Source organism: Euprymna scolopes, chromosome 37 (genome assembly GCF_053919585.1).
Source record: "Euprymna scolopes isolate OS-2025 chromosome 37, ASM5391958v1, whole genome shotgun sequence".
Lineage (NCBI taxonomy): Eukaryota > Metazoa > Mollusca > Cephalopoda > Sepiida > Sepiolidae > Euprymna > Euprymna scolopes.
This window is the reverse complement of record NC_136518.1, coordinates 79,143,505-79,149,099: the sequence shown is the minus strand read 5'-3', so window position 1 is coordinate 79,149,099 and position 5,595 is coordinate 79,143,505. Positions and strand designations below refer to the sequence as shown.

General features: G+C 37.7%; 1 long non-coding RNA gene across 1 annotated transcript in view; it reads right to left on the bottom strand.

Moving 5' to 3' along the window:
- LOC145261244 (uncharacterized) overlaps positions 1 to 5,595 on the bottom strand; it is a 34,600-nt gene continuing 29,005 nt past the window's right edge. The window contains exon 2 of the long non-coding RNA XR_013864432.1: positions 1 to 2,102. This is a non-coding gene — a long non-coding RNA (uncharacterized LOC145261244). The remainder of the gene's footprint in view (positions 2,103 to 5,595) is intronic.

The following is a 5,595-nucleotide window of genomic DNA, read 5'->3' as shown; positions in this document are numbered from 1 at the left end:
CCTTGTTGATTTCATAAACCTTTGTATATCTATTTATTTTTCAAAATCAATCCCATATATAAATAAGTAAATATGCATTTACTCTTTAATATAAACAGGATGCTAAAATGTCTTTTATATTTCGAGAAAATGTCTCTTTCTCCAAAGGAAAACAAACCAAAAGAATGCCGTGAAAAAAAAGGAAGCGTTGAATTGATTAAAAAAGAAATAAAAATCAAATTTTAGCCTGTTATGTTTATTACTGAACTTTCTCATCCATGTCAGTGATAAATAGATATCAATTTTAAAAGCAATAAAAAAGGGTATTTATACAGTTTAATCAAGACATTAAAAAATGAAAATATCGAAAAAAAGGTTATATTGTATGTATTTATTATGGAATTAAGTTCTCCGAAAAAAAATTTCACTTAATTTGATCAAGTAGTTTTTTTTTTTACAGCGAAAAAACAATTTGCTATGATACCGAGCATAAGGTAGTCATGTTTCGGTTTTTAGGAAGAAAAGCTAGTATTAAAGATAGGGAGGGAGTGTCAGCGCTTTAAACTGAGTTAGCTCTCTGTGGCATGTCCAAAAAATTCAAAGATGGCTTCTTTCATTGTGCTCTCATAAAAACATGTTTTTCTGCTGGCTGTAAAAAAAAAAACTAATCAATCAAATTAAGTGAAGTTTTTTTTCGAAGATCTTCAGTCCAAAATGGATACGGACAATATAACCAAGAGACATTGCGAGCCTATCCTTATTTTATCGTTATTTTCATGGCAGGTGCTCGTCTGAACTCCAATCCCTGGCCCCCCCCCCTGCCAATCTTTCACGAAAAACACCCGTCTAGCTGAATCCACTGTGAAAAATTTCCCCCACTCTATATCTGTGCCTAAATCAAAACGCGGATTCCATGAACAAAGCTTCTTTCTTAGAACTGCACGCCTGTGGAACTCTGTTCCGTCTGCCTGCTTCCCTCCGGACTACTACTTGGATGTCTTCAAGTCCAATGTTAACAAATTCTTAATGAACCGCCCCCTTAAGTAAACACTTCATCAAATCTCCACACTAACGTAATGTACTTGCAATAACCCTTATCCCTGAGTGGCTTCCGGGCCTTGATAAGTGGTGATCACTGTGTAAAAAAAAAAAAAAAAAAAACTTTTTTTTCGATATTTTCATTTTTTAATGTCTTGATTAAATTGTATGAGTACCAAAAAAAGATATAACCTTAAGTCCAAGTGGCAATGCATACCCAAAAAATTAACTTTCACTGTCTGCCTGCCTACCTGTCTACTTGATGTTTTTTTTTAGGGGGGGGGGGAGACCATTTTGTTCCGAACTGTTTAAGGTATTTATTTCTCTCCCACGGTGAAAAATGTGTCACAAGAGTCCGAAAGGAGGATTGAAAATTCAACGCACTAGAGAAGGAGCACTGTGACCCGCAAAAAATGCCTGAGAAGCCCCATTGATATTCCTTGGTAAATACACCTCAGGCAATTAGCAATAAACCAACCCCCTTTGCAAAGAGAGAAAGCAAAGCCTGGGAGGTTGAACCTCCTAGAACTGCACAGGACTAGCAACGTACCACAATCAATAGAAAAGAAGTCATTACAAAAGTGGTTTAGACTCTGTTGATTTTGGTGCTGAAGTATCGTTGAGAAACCATTACCGACTCTTAAATCTCAATTTTTTTCGGTGATACCTTTTTTTCTTCCGTCTGCATATAGTGTCATTTTTAAATATCACCTTAAAGTGCATTCAATGATGATTTCCAATTTGGGAGCTTTGAAGAGTATGGGGTCACACGTGTTTTTTATTACTCCCAGGCCCACTCTTGTAAAATATTAGGTGAAAACCTAAATGCAAATTCCATTAACAAAGCTTCTTTCTTAGAACTGCACACCTATGGAACTCTTTTCCGGTTGCCTACTTTCCACCTGACTACAATCTGATTGTCTTCAAGTCCAATGTAAACAAGTTCTTCATGAACCGCCCACCAAAGTAATCCACTTAACGAAATTCCCACTACTTATGTTTACTATGCTATAATCACATTAACTAATGTATACCCATTAACCCTTATCCTCGAGTGGCCGCCAGGTCTTGATAAGTGGTGATTCCTGTGTAAAAAAAAAAAGAAAAAGACAATAATTAGTGGGGAAAAAAAAAACAGGAAATGAAAGTTCAGTCAAGGTCAACTTGCCAAAGTAAAGGTTAGGCTTACTAAACTATGGGAATTAATAGAAACGGATATTATGTCACATGGCTCAAAGAGAGAGTGAGAGAGAAAAGAGTTAGTTCCTTGGGAGTATGCAGCATGTCAATATGGGAAATTGAAATTGACAAGATATTGTATTTCTTTTCATCTATAATATAAATCTCACCTCTCTGTTTAAATGTATGTATGTATGTATGTATGTATGTGTGTGTCAGGTCATGTCATATGCTACTGGTACCATGTAACCCAGTACTACCTGACTCATGGTCGGGTCAATCTTTCTTTGATGGGGAAAACACTGCAGGGCACAGATGTTCTGTTTGCTCCATGGTCTGTAAATCGAGTGGAGGCCTGAAGCGTCATATGAACGTTCATAGTAGAGCAGCACCAGTTGACATCCCTCAATCTCAGCTTAAGTGCGACCTTTGCAACAGACTGTGTAAGAGCAGGGCTGGTCTGAAAAGCTACCTTCGTTTCCACAGTAGATAGAAATTGATGCATCTTGATCACATCTCCACATGTATATATGTATAAATGTACATATATAATAAAAAAAAAACAAATTAAAAAAATTCAAATAAAATAAATAAATAAAAAATAATAAAAATAACAATATTTCAAAAGTACATGAAAATGAATGACTAATCAACAATAAATCAAGGGAAAGATGGTCTTCTTCTGTCAAGAAGTGACAATCACCATGTATGTATGTATGTATGTATGTATGTATGTATGTATACATGTGTCAGGTCATGTTATATGCTACTGGTGCCATGTAACCCAGTACTACCTGCTTCATGGTCGTGTCACCGGAGACTAAGCTGATTCACTCACCAGACTTATTTGGTGAGGAGGGTGGCTAGTCTCCCTGAAGGATTAAAAACAACACCTTCCAAAGGGCGAATGAACCCTTTTTCGGGGTCAACGGCCAACTAGCACTGTGTGTGTTTGTGTGTATGTATGTGTGTGTTGGGGTGCAAAGGGCTCCTGTAAGCCGTGGTGAAGGCAACCTTTCTAGGAGAAATCTCTGATTTAAAAAACCATAAAGCAGAAGACCAGTACCCGCATTAAGTTGGTCTACAGTTTAACTTGTTACTGGCTATCTTGCTCTTGCTTGTTGCTGGATCTCAACATTTTGAACCGAGAGAGAGACTTAGCTGTCGTACAAAGCTAAGACTTTGTAACATCATCTGTGTATAGATACTTCCTCAGGCATTTGTCTATAAAAATGGTCATGTGGTGATGGAAAAGTTGTGATGCATGGACGTCTGAAATGCTGGAAGCATGTAATAATTGATCTCAATGACCGTCTTCAGTGTCATGCCTGCTTGAGTGTGTGAATTCACCGGAAGGACTAAAAAAAAAAATGTCATTTTTGTGCTCATGGTCTCTGAGGGAGTGGCACTCGTCTGACAAGACGTTGCAATCGTTATGTATGTATGTATGCCTACCTAAAACTTTCGACAGAGGCGATGGATTTTCATGAGATCGGTATCGTTTTGAAGCTCAACCTTTTGTTAAAAATGTTAATTACTTCATACTCAACTGGACACTTTTCTACAAGGAGGAGTCGCTTTTTTCGCTGACATTTTCAAAAGTCATCCCCTCTTTTCGATTGACTAGCATTAATTTAAACATTTGTCACTTCCGGTTTGGTGATGGGTGCAACAGCAAAGACATCACGTTTTTTTTCACATTCCTTTACTCCATCGTGTTTTTCGTATAAAAGCCATACTAAGCGAAAGCGGAGACAGCTTACTTTTTTTCATGCCAGGAGCAATCAGCTTTGATCACTGTGGGGGAAATCCTCATATCACTTCTTTTTTTTCCTCCAGACACACTTACAAACACCCGGGCAACGCCGGGTACCCTCGCTAGTTACTTATATTTCTCAGCAAAGGAAAAACATACATGGAACTCAACACTATGGGAGACACTGAATATATATATGTTCCAGGTTTTCCTTTGCTGTATTTCTCCTTATTCAGTGTCCCTCATGACGTCTAGTTATATATATATATATATGTATGAATAAAAAATCAATACAAAAAATATATGAATGTTTATATCTTTTCTGTATTTATTTCATGTGTGTTGACATGTAGGAATACAAAAAGTCTTTTGAAAAAAACAAGAATATTTCCTTCAAAAGCACATAATTTTCGACCGATCCTTCGATCTTCCTTAGTGTGAATGATAGAAAACATGAGTGAGCGGGCAGAGTTAGCAGCGGGGGGAAGGGGCACGGATATAGCCATTAAGGGAAAGATCTATCTGAATATGACCCTTCCAGCATTTTCGACTTGGAATGGTCAGCAACTTGTGTGGCCTCTATTCAAAACCAAGTCTCTCCACGCCACCCCCCGAACACACTCGTATACGTGAACATACATGTATATACACTCGCGCACTACCACAAATGCTTCTTCACGTACATATACATACACAGGATACGCGCACTCACGTTTATGGACGTGTTCACATATACAGCTGGAGATTGATGAGTAGATGTAGATGATAAGCAAAGTGGGTGCGAATTAGAATGTCTTTTCCAAAAGCTTGGACTTATGTATTTATTGTGGGTCTATGGTGGCCGGATTGTCTGCACGTACGCACCCCCCCACACACACACACACACGTTTATTTATTTCTTTGAAACGCTACTGTAGATTTCGTTAATTGATATATACAAACATTTAATGTTGAAAAAAATAAATAAAATGAAGCAAAATAACTAAATAAACGGACGATATTCTTTGGATCATTTACTTAACTTATTCTATTCTTGTTCAAACATATTAAAATTTATTAAATTATTCGGATCGTTCTTTTTCTTTCTTCTCTCACACCCATTCATACTCCTATATGCACATATATACTCATACATACATGCATATATACATAACTGATGATGATTGCAACGTCTTGTCAGACGAGTGCCACTCCCTCAGACATTTAAAATCCATGAGCCCAAATGTCTGAGGGAGTATCTATACAAATATGATGTTACAGAGTCTTAGCTTTGTACGACAGCTAAGTCTCTAACAGCTAAATCTCTAACAAAACATGTCTTAGACAACAGAGCCTGATCACATCCCTTACAAATCCAGAGATCTCCATGGTTGGGCGGCAAGGTTTGGCATTTCCTACATGCTCTCTTAAGCTTTGCTCGGTCTATTTTGGCTGCTTCAAAGTGTTCTGCACCCCTGTATATCAGTGTCCTCCACTGCTTGCGATCATACGCTAGTGACTCCCAACTGTCAACAGGAATATGAAAGCTCACCAGACTCTCCTTGATGCTATCACGAAAACGTTTTTTGGGCTTGTGCTGGGGTCTTTTTCCAAGAAAGAGCTCACCATAGAACAATTGTTTTGTGAGTCAATAGTCTTCAAAC